This window comes from Lichenostomus cassidix, chromosome 2, assembly GCF_008360975.1.
Source record: "Lichenostomus cassidix isolate B80296 chromosome 2, HeHo_3.0, whole genome shotgun sequence".
Lineage (NCBI taxonomy): Eukaryota > Metazoa > Chordata > Aves > Passeriformes > Meliphagidae > Lichenostomus > Lichenostomus cassidix.
Window position 1 is genome coordinate 107,315,365 of NC_139482.1, and position 15,771 is coordinate 107,331,135.

General features: G+C 34.2%; 1 long non-coding RNA gene across 1 annotated transcript; it reads right to left on the reverse strand.

The window, feature by feature from the left end:
• Positions 1–747: 747 nt before the first annotated feature.
• Positions 748–14,004, reverse strand: LOC146441935 (uncharacterized). Its single transcript, XR_014849543.1, has 2 exons — positions 13,898–14,004; positions 748–1,031 (listed from the first exon to the last, which is right to left on the reverse strand). It is a non-coding gene; the product is annotated as an uncharacterized LOC146441935 (long non-coding RNA).
• Between the last annotated feature and the right edge of the window lie 1,767 nt (positions 14,005–15,771).

The following is a 15,771-nucleotide window of genomic DNA, read 5'->3' on the forward strand; positions in this document are numbered from 1 at the left end:
GTGTTTTGGGTTTTTTTTTACATTGATTCTATTGATGTAAATTTTGATTTTTAAAATAAAATTGTTAAACTGCACGTCAATCCTACTTTTTGATGGAAAGACGGAATAATTTTTAAAAAAATGGTTTCCCTCTTGGAATAATTTTGTTTAAAAGTTGCATTATACTCATTTTGTCATGCTGAAACAGTAGCTCAGCCATACTTTGCAATCTCAGTCCTTGGATTGCAAAGCGTTCTTCACTACTTTTAATGCAAAACTTGCAGCTTAGAGGATGAATTCAGGAGAATATCAAGGCCAAGTCATCTTTTAGGATTTTTCATCTGCCCATAGTTTATCTTAATCTTGCCTTTTGTGTTTAATAAAGTGTTCTGAGGTACCAACATAAAGATATTGATAAAATAATTAGATCTGGATGCATCCTAATTTTCTCATTATGTGATCACAGGTATAATATAAACTTGGTGTAGAAGAAGAAGCAGCAAAATACAGTAAAACTGTATTAATTTGTACTTGCAGAGTCATCACATTATCAAGTGCATGTGAAAACAAGAATGAGCAAGCTAAAGACTAAAAGTAAATGCCACCCAAGTCCTTGAAAAGAAAAATACCTTTATAGTGTGAGACCTGGTAAGTAAATTCTCTGTGAAGTGGAGATAACATGGATTTTAGGTACTTTTCTGCTCACTGATATTGCACATGCCACAGAATACCTTATAAATAGAAAAATATTAAATGTATAAATCATACCAACTTGTTAGTTTCTGTCTCTGTGACTGCCCAACAACACTGGAACAAAGCACTTATTTTTGTTTGCTTGCTCTAGTTTCTATCTCATTTTCTCCCTTTTTTTTTTTTTTTTAATAATTTCTTCTATTCTTGGAAACTTAGGCCAAATGTCTAGTTTCACACAGACTCTTCCTGAGAAATATCTGAACATTTTTGCTTATTTTTTGTCATTTATTGTGAGCATTCTGTGCTTATTTTTTACAGGCAGTTTCACTTCTTCGCAAGGCTGCAGATGTGGTAAGAGGCTGTTGATTTAAAAGAAAGAGAGTGTGTGAATAAAAGTTCCAATAATTTTTTTTACACCATTTCCAAGGATAACTAAATATATGTCAGTATTCCATAAGAATTCTCTTCTACACTACTGAGACATGATGATGACTATATCATAAAATCACATTGCTGCAACCTCTGTTCTTAATATTCTCCCTCTGGCAGGAGAGTTAAATTTGCCACTTTATGTATGAGAAGTTTATCAAGGACAAGAGCATCTGCCTAATTCAAAAGACCATCCATCATTCTAAGTAGAATGAAAAGGCTAAAGTTTTTGTTCCATCCATAGCAAGAAACATTTTCTCCATCTGTTATTGTATGGTCATCCATGAGCTGAGAAAAAAGGGATTGCAAGGCTATAAAAGTAATGGTGTCAATTTACCTCCATGCTAACAGGACAGTGAAGAAAAAATAAATTTAACCATCCTTACTCCATTATATCACTCACATTTAGATTGAAATCCTTTTCAGTGGTGAAAAAATTAAGTCAAAGATTTCTGAAATGCAGTATTTCTTGTTTTGCTCAATTACTAGTTTGAACTAAGTTCTGCCTTGTAGTTTTTGTAGTTTATGAAATGGTTGCTACATATATTAATATGGAGTAGGAACATATTAGTATGTATTCACAGTTATTACCTCACATAATGATTTTTAACACTACAAAACTTCCCATTCATCACATGAATTAGGAGTTCATGTAGAAGAAAAGAATATTATGAAAATTACTGTGTTTGTTCAAGGCTCATTTTTCAAAAGTACTGTTTAGCTCACAGAAAGGATAGTCAGAAATACTTTAAATGAAGATTGCATACCTAAATAATTAATAGAAGATGTACATGAATTTCTTCTATTCCTTATGAATTATTGATGTTTATTTATTTTGAAATATGTAAAATATATCTATCCAGAAATCTAGGCATATTCAAAGGTCGTTTAGTTTGCAAAATTCATGTAAAGGGTATTGTGTGCTGTTCCCTACATGATTCTGAACTGAAACTTTTCTGATCTCTAGAGTAAGTTCCTTTTTCTATTGCCTCACTTTCCAATTCCTTTCATTGGCAGTTCATTCCATAGGAAGAAACGAGAAATTTGAGTGGAAGGGCACTGAAATTGAAACCTCAGAGAGCAAGTTCAAAGTGAAAAACTCAAAATTATTTGCGTCATTTCTACATTAATGCTAAACTTTCAAGACTCTCAGCCTGCATGTTTCAGCTGGTGTGTATTAAGCTGAGATAAAATGCAAAGTTATGGAGGATACTTTTCCTTTAGGGCTGGTATGGAGTACTATATGACATATTAGTAACAATATTACTTCTGCAGAATAAATTTTTTTGTTCCCTATGATTGTATTGGTGATCCTGAGTTTTTGCATCCCTTACCTTACTCTACACTGACTACTAGAGGGGTAATTCCTACTGAATAAAGCAGATCTTGTGGTCTTTGCAGATTATACCCCTCACTGGCTACTCTACACACAGGAAATATGACACACTCTCATGGGGTATTTTTGGAGTGGACAGACCATGAATCAACAGGAATTGACCTAGCGGGCATTTTTTAGTCATGAACATGATTTGTATGAGCTGCTTGGAAAAGTCTGAGAGAAAAGGCTAGGAAAACAAACAAAATTTCAGCATTTCCTCTGCTCCCAATCTTCTTTAGATTTTATCATGGCCTTACAGATACAGAAGTAATACATTCAATATCCTGAAACTGTCCTGGAATGTATAACAGCTGGGATTTACTTCTTGCCCTGACAGTAAATACCACTCTTTGAGTATGTTCCTTCATTTCCCATTCTATTCTGTGTGTGGTATGCTCCTATAGAGACCGTATATTTTCTGAGAGATGTACACTGCTTAACATAGGAGAAAATTGAATAATAAAGTGTATGGGGGATGATACGTGTCTGATTTGTCTGACCTAGAACAGGAGGAGACTTTACAAATCAAACAAAAATAAATAGCAGTTTTGACCTATTCAGAAGGACATTAGATTGAAGAATATTTTAGACATTAGAGGAAAACAAGCAAGCTTATGGCATTTTTGTCCTGTTAAAAGCTTTCTTTCCTGCCCTTTTTTGTACACACACACTCAGGGAATTGTACATGAACCCAAGATATAAAAATAGCCAGTTTCTGTCTTTGATTGAGGGAGAAAGACACAAGCCAGATTTATTGGCTGTCTAGAGACCTTATGTTCAGTTTTCTCTTGTCACATTCACACCAATTAAATGTGAGAGTTTATATGTTGTCCTATCTGTAAAAATGACAGCCAGATCCTTGTCTGGCTCATTTAATTGTCTCTGTGGAATAAGTTCCCCCACCCTCGTACAGCAAAGAGTATTTCACAAGCTTGTGTAAAACCCCTCTTGCCTGAATATTTTCAAGATAAAAAAGTTTAGAAAATGTGATGTGTAGGAGATTATTGTATTCCTTTCTCTCAAGTTTACACAAGTTTTAAATATGGAATTGAGAAACACATTAGTAACTTGAAAGTGGAACACCATATATAATGCCAGCTGTACCTATGAAGGCATATATCATAGCTAAGGGTTTGGGCCAGGTAGTGTTGCCAGCATATATGATTAAGTGCCTTTTGCTACCTGGAATGTACACTCAGAAATAGAAGGTCCAGGGAAGTCACTGTACTCCAAAATCAAGTGTAAAAAAAGGAGGCAAAATGTTCCAGGTGAAGCAGGTGATCCTCTCTTCTATATTTTTTTAACCAAGTCTCACTGCAAGATTTCACTCTTCTGTTGCACGTATTTTAAATATCTCTTTTAGGGTATCAGCCAAGTACACCACAAGTTCAGGCAAGACAGATATTTAGTACATTTCCATATACATGAAAGCCTACAGTGTCTTTTCAATCTTTTTTTAACAGGATTTTGTCAAAGTAGGAAAATCAGCTGACAAATTTAATGCATGGACATGATTTAGTAATTAGATTTTTTCTGACCAGAAAAACTGATGAAGCTCGGAAACCGTTCTTTGCTGTAGAACTGGTTTCATAGGAATCTGGGGAATATGACAACTAAAGTACTCTTTAGAAGTCAGAGTAAATATTTAAATATTTGAAAAATTATATAAAACATGATCTTTCCATGAAATGGTTTCTAAATAATCTTACAATTTTTATTTCTCTACAGAATATTAGAGGTACTTTTTAAAGTTGAAAAGTAATGTGTCCTTTCTTTATAAGTACCCCTTATAAAACTCAATGTTGGATTTCTAATATTGTGTATTCTAATTTTTTCTTATGATTCTGTCTTTGTCATTTTTTCTAATGATTCCATCTTCATTGCTAATTTTCTCCTTCATAATTGTAAATCCATTTCTTTGTTATTCTGTGACTCCTGCTGTGAAGAAAACTGACCTGGCAGTCTGTTACTTGGTTACATGCTACTATAAAATTAAAAGATCTAGATTTGATAATATGCCAAATAAAGATTTTTAAGAAACACTGTGATAGTATGTGCTAATGGTGTCAATGAAATTAATTGTATTTCCAATATAATTGGTGTCATATGTAATAGCTGTTTAAAGTGTTATATTTTCACTAGGATGTATGTTTTGGGAGATTAATGATGATGTCTTTATATATATTAACTAGCATTATATTCAATTACAGTTTCCACCAGCTTCATAAGTACAGATGAAAATAGGTAAAGGTATCAGAATCTATGTTAAAATACAATGTGACTATTTCATTATTGTTCTGTTAATTGGGAAATATCTGCCTTTCAACTCTTTTGTTGTTGTTTGAAGGGAATAATAGTGAAACGCTGCACTTTAAGATGCCAGCTTCTGTGTTAAAAATATAGAGTTTTTTTCAATAATAACTAGGAAAGTTCTATTGCAAGTCATTGTTTTTAACATTTCTTCTAGTATAAAACTTTCCCCATCATTTCTGTTTACATATCTGATACATAGATTAAGGTCTACTTTTATTTTACAAGTCTTTTCTGCTTTACTGATGCAGAGAAAGAGGATGTCATCTCCAACTGCTAAGAATCATCTTTCTGCCAGTTGCAGCCATCGAGATCTGCTTGAAGTTAAAATAGATCTGTTTATTTTCTGACTAACACTCAGTACAGTCCAGTGAACTGCCAAACTGAGAAACAATTATAAAGCTCCTGGAGCAATGCATTACATTTGCATCTTAGATTACTTTGAACATTTTAGCTCATTCTTTGAAACAGTTTCCCACCAAATCAGCAGTACTCCAGCAGGCAACTTATACCTTTCTGGCACTTTCCATTTCTGTTTATAAAGCAAGTTTTTATTCAGATCATGGACCATTTCAGGAGCTAGACATTGCTTTCTCTGGTGACATTTATCCTTACAGTTTTATCCTAGGTTTTATTGGCAGCGTTGATATTGCATAATGATATAATTTTATTTTTTTTTAACTGTAGGCATCCTGCTAGCAATGATTTCCTCCTCATATAGAAGGGATGAGTTAAGTGACCATATTCAATTTTTTGCTTTTTCCATGGCTTCCCTACACTATTGATACTCATCCTTAAGTTCTTTGAAGAACAGTGCCTCCATGTTAAGCTTCTGTAATTTCATTGATGGAAGATAATTTAAAGCATAGTGTCTGCCAGAAGGCAGTGCAGGTTTTTAATGCTCATTATCTATTAATGTATGGTTATCTGAAAGAAGGGAAAAATTTCAAGCGAGCTACCCCCTATAATGACTTTACCTTTAGGTACTGAAAATGCTCATCTGATTTTTGAGGGGACTAAATTTTTTTCTGCATTAGAAATATACAGAACTCTACCAGCAAGAAAAAAATATATTGCAATAGCTATTTATGTTAGTGACTATATTGTTATAGTTAATAATGCATTCCTGATTTATTCCTTCACTGCAGTGAACAGTCATCTCCTTTTTGAAAGTGGTGACTACAGGTGTACAAAACTTATTTATAAAACATAACATGCAGGAGGAATTGTCCAATTTTCAGTTTCTAGGACCAAAACAAAAGCTGTGTCTTATTCAGTATAAAATACTTTGAAAGCGAAGAGCTTGTCCTAATTTCAGCTGTCTTAGGTAGATATTCTGAATTGCTCAAGGTAAAAAATTTAAATGCATTTTTTCTCATGTTTTTGAAAGCCAAAATTTTTTGTATCCCTAAAACACTGAATTAATCTAATAGCCCATGTCAGCTACATGCCATTGCTGCCATCTCCCCTTGTCTGGCAACAGTTTTCCCCAAATCCTCCACCATCCTGCTATTTAGCAATAAGTTGAAAGGGGACCAAAGGATTATGAAACCTCTACTTGCCTTGGTTAAGCCCTCAGTGTTATCCTGGACATTCTGACTGGAATTATGACTTCACTTTTTTTAATAATTTTTCTAATTTACACCCATTCTAATTTATTTTTTTCTCTTCTGCATTCAGTTGTTTCTTTCTAATCTAAATCCTTCTTTCTGTTTGAAAACAGCCTGACTTTGCCAGCCAAGACAGATTCTTGGCAGTACTGCTGTGAGCCTGTGATCAGAAAAGAAGTTGAAAGCAGTACCTTAAATGCTTTGACATTGACACAATTTTGCCAGATCTCAAAGCAGATGATAAAACCACATGCTATGTCTTTTTTTTTTCCCTTTTCTTTTTTTCTGCCTCAATCATGCAGGTAAGAATCCAGACCCTAAGCTGTTTATCCTTCTCCTCCTCCTCCCATTTTTTTTTCACCTGCCCTTCTGTTTTGTCATTGGTTTTTTTGTTTTCAGGAAACAGAACTGAATTCCAGCAAGAAGAACAGCTCAAGCCCTTCACAATAAATTTCTTTCCAAGAAGGGATTGTAATTACAGACACTCATACCATCTATAAGACTGTCAAACAGGGATTTTTTCAGAAAAGTATATCAGTGAATGAAGAAAAGGAATGGAGTAAAATATCTGCTTAATTCTTTACCTCACCGTGTAAACACCTTTGGCCATATTTTGTTTTATTCCTTACAAGTGGTTGAAAAATTCCTGTGTTCATTGTGTTTCATGGGGTCAAGCGGACTGAATTCTCTGGATATCAGAGTTTTGCTTAGTTTTGCGCAGTGACATTTTCATATTAAGAACCCTGTCTTTGTCAGACTACTTAGCCTGTGAGATCTCATGTGTTAAATTCCCATTTTGGATTTTCTGGTTTAATTTTGAGTTTTAGATTTTTGAGTTCCACTCTGTGATGTGAAATTCATGTGAAGTGAACACCCAAGAACTGGAAAACCAGAAGTCTCATTTACATCTCTCTAAAAAAAACCAAAAAACCATTCACTTTGAGGTTTTTTGTGCTAATATTTACCAAGAGTGGAAGAAGCCTGAAACAATTCTTAAATTAAATACTTATTACATATGAATTTAAACCTAGCAAGATATGAATTCCACATTGAAAGGCAAAATTTTCATTAATTTGGCTGATCTGCTTTGCAAACGTACATTAGTAAGCTGAGGTGTCACTATAAAGAAATAAAATAAAAATAACCTTATGTCAGAAAATATTTTCAATATAAAGTCCTTCTTCCTAGCTATATATCAAGTATATGATTTTCATAAAAAAGAATGTATTGAAATATATTTTTAGAGATTAAACAGAAGCAGAGACTAAAAATTAATTTGAAATAGTACATATCTTAGGATATGAAAAAGTAGCTAGAAGAGATTTTCAAGTATTATATAAGATTATTATTGAATTTCAGAGGTGGCTGGAGAAAAATCTGAAGATGACTGGTAGAGAGCTTTTTTCTAAATAGATTTTCTGGCACAAGTTTTACATCCCGAATGATATTAAAGTCAATATTTTCAGGCATCAGTTGGAATTAGAGCAGAAAGAAGTGCTATGTGTAATTCCTTACTCATGACTTTTGGGTAAAGATCACAAAGGTGATGGTAGAAATTGTTATCATGACAGAAAATTATTAGCCAAAATAGCATTTTTTAATAAACTGGATAAGCTACTTCCAGTTCATACCTGGGCACTGTGTTTGAGCAAACTGGCTGGCATGGACCAAAAGTTTCTAAGGGGGTTGTTTTCTAAGGCTTCACCTCTGTGGTGATAACTTGCCACTGCTTGTACCCGTGGCCTGGCCCTGTCTGTTCTACCAGTATAAGTCTGTCCATACTGACAACAAAACTAAGCAGCTTGTAAAATGTCCAGACAAAAAAGAAACCCTGTATTTGTCTATCTTCAAACTGCAGGTAACTAATTATTTTAATCAGGTATCGAATCAGGTGTTTTAATTTAATCAGGTATGGAAAAAGTAACATTGAGGGCACAGGCAACCACCTCACAACCTGAAGACTGCAGATGCTGAACAAGGCTCCTCTTCTGAAAGAAAAAATATAAAAGACTGTCTCAGATTAGGATGTGGGCACAGATAGCAGCTAACACTGTTAATCCATATTATCCCTTTTGTTTTTGTCCCTAAAAATGTCATTAGGATTATGCAGAGAATCTAACCTGGATGAATGGATTTTTTCTGTCCTGCAGATATTTTTGTGTTAATAGTCCCATGATCTGCCAGCCAATCCACCACAACATTTAACATTTCAAGGACGATGGGCAAACATTTACTGTACACGACATTTTCTTGCCTATATGACAATTTTTATTCTGGGATTAAGCAAATATAACATGCTTTACCAACAAGAAAAAGATAAAACTAATATATTTTAAAGTAATGACCATATGCCTTACATAAACTGCTGAAGAAATCATGTAAATAAATAATTTTAATTTCTCAGAAACTTAGAATCAGAAAAAGAAGTAAACTTCTTGTATATAAAATGACATGGAAGTTGTATAAATTATTAGCCTGGATTTAACAGCTAATAATAAGACTTAAAGTAGGACTTTGTAAATTTTTAATAGCAATTTCATGCCTAGTTTAACTTCTATTTTAGCAGAAGCTGAATAAGTTCATGTATTTTTGGCAATGTTCTTTTATAATGTTCTTCCACAGAAGGATTATTTTTATAGATATATATGCTTTAGCTGCCCATGTAATCCTCAATTTTCAATTAAAGGTTCTAATCTGTTGTTCTGTGGACAAATATTGTGCTGCCTGAGGAATATTCTGGTGACAACAATAAGGGGACTGAATAGGAATTTGACTAAAAAGGATGTTTTTTTCTAGACAAAGACTTTTTCATGGTGTCGTATACTTGCTTCAAGTCTCTGATGGCCTAATAATAAAAGATGTTCAATAAACTAGATTACATGCTTATGGTCAGGTTTTTAATGCTTTAAATAGACAATGACTTGTGTTTTATGAACTCTAATGGGAATATTTTTGCTGTATTTGTGATTTGTGTAATGGCAGTGTCTTTTTGTATAAATACATGCTCTCATAATATGCATATATATAAAACCACAAATCTTATTCTATTAGTCTTGATATATAAAATAAACAATAAAGATAAGTACGTCATTTAATCAAGGCCTCATAAGACATGCAGAAAATACAGGAAAAGAATCCTTTTCCTGGAGCCAGACTGCTGGAGGCAAGAAAAGTTCTCTGTTGCACAAAACAGGGTAAATTTCATGTCAGTACAAATGTCAGCTGTGGACATGGAATGGATTATTTCATCACTGTGGAGTGTATCTTAGCTACAGCTTGACAAGAATTCTTTCAAAGTTTTGATTGAGAGTGTGCATTCTAAACCAGAAAAAGGAATCCCAAATACTTCTCACATTTCACTTTTAAAAGCAAAGGAAACAAAACACTCAAAGAGAAACACTTGGAACTGATAACAGAGCAAAGTCAGAATCAAAGCAGACAGCAGTCTTGCATCTTTTACACTTCAGGTGTTTCCTGGGGACAAGCATTTATTGAAATGTAGAAGCTGTGGTTAGATTTCAGAAATGCTCCTTAGATGTATAGGTGAGAGGCCAATACTTGGTACAAATTTAAATATCATCAAAGAACTTTAGAATCCAGCAGCTCCCTCCAGCACGAGGGAAGGAACAGAGGGGAAAATTTATCCTTAGCTCCCTTTTACAATTTATGCTTTCTTTGCTTATGTTGGCTAAGTTTTGTAAAAGTCATTTTAGGAACCAAATGTCTCTGAAGGAATCGACAGATGAAGCAGGCAGGATCAAAAGGGCAAGTCCTTTGGAAATTCTTGGAATAAAGAAATATGTGGCAGAAGATTTGTTTTTCCCTATCTTTCCTAAATCTTTCCTAAACTTTAAAGAAAGTTTAAAAGTGAAAACGTACATTCCAAGTGAATATGTGGATAGACCGTAGCCTTACTGAAAGCATCTCTGTCTCCTGCTCATATGTAATTTCAAAGTTACCACTGCTGTTCATGATCCCACCAACTACTTTTAGTCTCCCCTAACGTACTCCTTGAATACTCATTCTCAAATTAGCAATATATCTCACACCATCTTGCTGAGAAGTCAGGGAATAAAATTCAGCACAAAGCAAAAACCTTTTATGAGTTTCTCCCCAGATCACTGAGGGTATTCTCTGTGAGGTTTGCATCAGATAATCGTGACAAAAATGATCACTTCCAAATGACACAAGGAAGAAAAATGCTGTATTTCTTCCTCACCTTTAGAGAGCTTTACAGCCAGAATTTACATTGTAATTACTATCCCAAGGTGAACCAAGTAAAGGCATTTTCTACTTGCACCACAGCCAGTACAAAGAAGAACCTTATCCCTGCTGAAGGTGTCATACAGGTTCTCTCATTTTGGGCAATTCATACCATGGCCACCACAGCTTGGGAGAATTTCCTGGGCCAAAGTAGGTTTCTCTCAAGGCTGTGGACATCCCAGGGACACACTGGGGGTAAAGTCAGCTTGATGATACATCTAAAATTACTCCAGTGCTATCAAAGATCAGTTCATATATAACATAAACAGAGGTTATAAAATTGTGTCAAATTCACACATCCGGCAGATGTATATAGAATTAATCTATCACAAGAGCTTTAGATCAGAAAATCTCAGAGAAAGGATGTAGGAAATCTCCCTGGAAGCATTTCATCATCTATAATTCTAAATCGGTAACAAGCAGCATGTGTTAGAGGGGATGTTTTAGTTTCCATGCTTAATTGAATAAAAGTGAATATAGTAATTTAGCACCTGTGGAAGAAAATCATACACAATTTGAATTATTTTGTATGGCTGTGCACAGGGCTTACCTGAGTTAACCCCTGAAAGCTGGTGCAAAGGCAAGAACAAAACAACTGCTCAGACAATGGCACGGTTAAGGCAAGGATTTGTGATCTATGATTGAAATATGTATTCTTATAGAAGCTAACAACAAACTCATACTGGTTTCTAACAGACTAAATATTAATGAAGCTATAAAAAATTCAAACAATTCTTACCACTCTTTCAAACAGAATATTTGTAATTGGTTTTGAGACTTTCAGATACAATACTTTACACTTCAGAGGGAGCCTAGATTCACAGAATTTGCTTCTGAAATTAGATTGATGTTTTTAAAAACATTTTATTTGCTTTTGGTCTCCATAAATAAAATTCTCTTCATGTCCCGGCTATAAATCCTGACCTTATACATACAGGGGAATCTTTTCTATAGAATCTTGGTCTCCAGCCTGAATTTTTAACTGGACAATAACACTCTAACAACTTATGCTGGTCAGCTATTAATGACTATAGGGAATTTTTATTCATCTAAGACTATTTCTATTCCAAATGAAAATGTGTCAATTTGACTCATCTTAAAATGGAGAGATAAGACATTCAGAATTGGATTTAGCTCACAAAGCTGTTCACAAAACAAGTGTCAAGAGATAAATGTCACACCTAGGATTTTGACTTTTGCCCACCTCCTGTTCCTCAAACATTTGGTCAGAAGAACTAGAATTTAGATTTTCATAATCCTTCAGGGACTTCTTAGGCTTATGGAAAGGGCAAAATATTTTAAGCCATTTAGAAGTGTGTTGACTCTGAAATCAGATTGTATCAAGAGAAGTGCCTGCTTTAAAGATTCATGCTCTCAGGAAGCTGTTTAAACACTTTCATTTCAATTCCTTTCTTTATATCTGTGGCACTCTCCTAATTCTCTTTATTCATTTTCAGAACCTCTCTATTGAATGATAGTTCTGGACAGTCTTGTCTTGGTATTCTCTCTCCATCAGCTTGTAAATTTGATATACAACAGAGGAGGACGATCATCTTTCACTCTCTGCAGAAGAATAACTTCCAAGACACTTCTCCAGGTTTTGTTATATCCTAACAGAACAATACAAGTAACTGAACTTATATTGTTTAGGCTTTTTTTTGATTTTTTTTTTCCTCACAACTGCAAAATAGTTTGGAATACAAAATTGTATCTTTAATATTTTCTTTCTTAAGGATCCTTGAATTCAGAGTCCTCTCTGCATGCAGAATGCCTCTTTATGGGGAAGAACAGATTTCTTATACAACAGAATCTTCATTCTTCTTTTTACTCTACCTCAATGTCATAACTTACTGACAATGCATTGAAACTACCCCTTTTATATCAGGGAGTGCAAATAATTAACCACCACATATCCTCCAGAAAATATAAATGATATATATTTCCAATGCTGGTATCAGTGAAAGAAAATGCTCTCAAGTAACTTTTTGCCACCATTGGGTTTTATGCATAATACTGTCAAAAATGTGTGGTTAGATTTTGTTCTTTATTTTTTTGACAGGAGGGCTTTAATTAACCAAATTCTTAGATAATACCTAGTGCTAGATCTTCAGCTGTCTTCCCTAATCCAGTTTATCCTCTGGCATTCTGATCCCAGATATATTTCTACATAAACAATACATACAGCTGCCCTGTGGCAGAAAAGGAAGAAGGGAAAGATACTTAAGCTTATAATAACAATTAGAAACCTCCCTTCTCAGCCTCAGCAAATCCCACACAGAAACACATGTGATTATTTTGTCCAGGAAGTACTAAACAGGCAACTGGTTAACCAGTGGGATGAACCCAGGAGGAAATCATTGTGTTCTCACTTGTTCCTTCTCTTGCTCCCACAAGCCCCTGCTATCAGTCATGAATGCAAATTGCATTTATTGGAAGACAGAATATATGGCTTTTCTTAGTGAGAGTTTGTCAGTTTGGTCGTAGATTTATTTCTGAAATACGAGTATTTATGTGTACAAACAGTGTCAATATTCTTACTATTTTGCATTCTTCTTCCATTTATGTTTGTTAATACAGTAAACTATGTCAAACAATTTTGTACTTATTTTGTCTGTTTTATATTCATAGAAAAATGTTTCAGAAATTTGTGATAATTAAGTCTTAAATATATCTAAATGGTAGTTAAGTATGAGATTCATACTTGGGAATCAAAATACCTCAAGCAATACACATTTCCATATGACCTAATATATGGCCACTGACCCATTTAAAAAGTTCTTCTATTACTTTCAGTAGCATGCTCTCTGTCTAAAATAAAAAGAGAAATATTTTGCATTATATTGTATTGTATTTTTTATTTATATGTATATCATACATGTAAACAAAAGAGTTCATAAAATTTTGCAGTCATGGTAATGATTTTCCTCAGCAAAATGTAATTCCTCACATGAGGATATGGGCAGGGATACATGGCTGGACATTGCAACAGTGGGAACCACTTCTCAACCCAACCTTAGCTGAACCACTAGGAATTCTTTCTCTGCAGTCTAAATAGTAATTTAAATTCTAAATTGTTATCTATATATTATTTCAGGCCTGTATTGCCTTTGAAGCATATGAGTTCAGAGATGATACATCCAGTATGACAACAAAAAACAAAGAAAGAATTACAAAAACAAATTTATGTAAAACAGTGATGCAATCCAGTGCATGAAACAAGATCAGAGTATCCTACCTTATTTTCTTCCATTGTTCTTGTATTTATAGGTAGGGTTATTTCAAACATGTCATTGTGGTTTGTTTTCTTTCATTTTCTCAAAAAGTACCTTTAATTTCCCATAACTGCAATAAAAGACACATATCAGTTTGCCTCTCAGATATTCTGAGTAAACACATTAAATACCTGTTCATATAATGTTTCACCATTTTACATTTGCTTGCCTGGAGGTGTTTTGATTTATAACTGTACAAGTGCATCTATTTCTTGACTTGTAAATGTCATTGTACCATTCTTTAAATTTTTTTATCAACAAACATCAGAACATTATTTGTGTCATTACAAGTTTCATCAAGTGCTTACTTTGGGATAAAGGAGAAAAAAAGCATGCAGGAAACAAGAGACGATCTAAATGTGACTGTGACCTCTAACATTAAGCATGTGGCACAAATTGATGGGAAAGTAAAAAGGAGCAAAAAAAAAAACGGCTTAACAACAACACCCAAGTCTTATGGCTTGGGTGCTTTCAATTGCTTTTCACCATTTATGGATACATCCACTGAAGTCATCCTGAAGTCAGCTTGATGTGTAAGCTCTGTTAGGAAATGTTCTCTTTTGTGTTTGCAGGTGTTCCTGGGACCTCAATAACAATCACGGTGAAAGCCTCATCATCTAACCATAATTAGCAACAAATGTGGGCACATTTTCTTCAGCACTACTGTCAAGCTTTCTTTTCATACCAGTTTCACACTTACAAGGACAGAGAGCTGACAACCAACTTTGGAAACTATCTGCTAATTTTGAGAAAAGAAAACTGCAACACAAACTATGCAAATGGTGGTGTAACCTGGCTTACTTAAACCAGAGACCAGGGATATATCCAAGGATTTTTTATTGGATCTATTTGCTTTTCTTTTTCCCTATGTGGTGCTTAAAATTTGTATCCTCTTTCTAAAAACCAATATTGTGCCCTAACTCTAGCTGCTCAAATCTTAATCCAGTTTACTTTATATTTTGGATTTGTGCCTATGGTTCATAGTCATTAAGGTTTCCTGCCAAAAAGGTGCTGAAAGCAACTTTTGGGCCAGATAAAAGAGGTTTTATTAGAAAATAAGCACCAAGCTTGTGTTTCCATATCATGGGTTGTGTATGAACACACAAACAGTGGGACAAGTTCTGAAAAATCAGCTAGTCACAGTGAGGGAGTGGAGAATGCACCTACACTGTTTTCAGCTTGGTTAACAGTAGAGAAAAATTTAACCACTATTCTTTTCTTTAGCTGACAGTCACCACAAGATGGTCTAAAACAGCTACAGTGCACCTGAAATGGTTTGAGTTTGGTCCCAAACAAGAGAAAATAGCTGTTGAAAAATCATGGCTCTTCTAGCCATCAGAGTAAAGGGTAATTGTGGAGTGCAATGCTCCAATATTTCTGGAAGGTTCCATTTCACAAGGACATTTTTTTCCTGAGTTCTATTACACTGTGCAATATTAAACTGTAAATTCTGCAAAAAGCCCCAAACTTTATAGTGATCATTTTTTACCACTATTTATACATAATACTGACAGTAACTGCATGAATAGCAAGACTTTCTAAGTTCTCTGAAAATACAAACAATAGAACAGTTAAGAGAGTGCCAGATTTCAAGACACAGTTAACAAGGGCTTTGTAGACAAATATACTTTGACTAAAGGAGATTATTTATACTACTCCTTTTTAGGGTCAAAAAACGGCAGGTTCCAGTGTGGTGAAGTTTAATAAGCTCTTGTTCTAATACCATATGCTCTCTAAAATTCTAAACCACTTTTGTTTGTAATTCCATATGATAATAGTTTGTTTGACCTCTTTAGTACTAGTAGATACCTTACAAGATTCTCTAGCCCTTCACAGA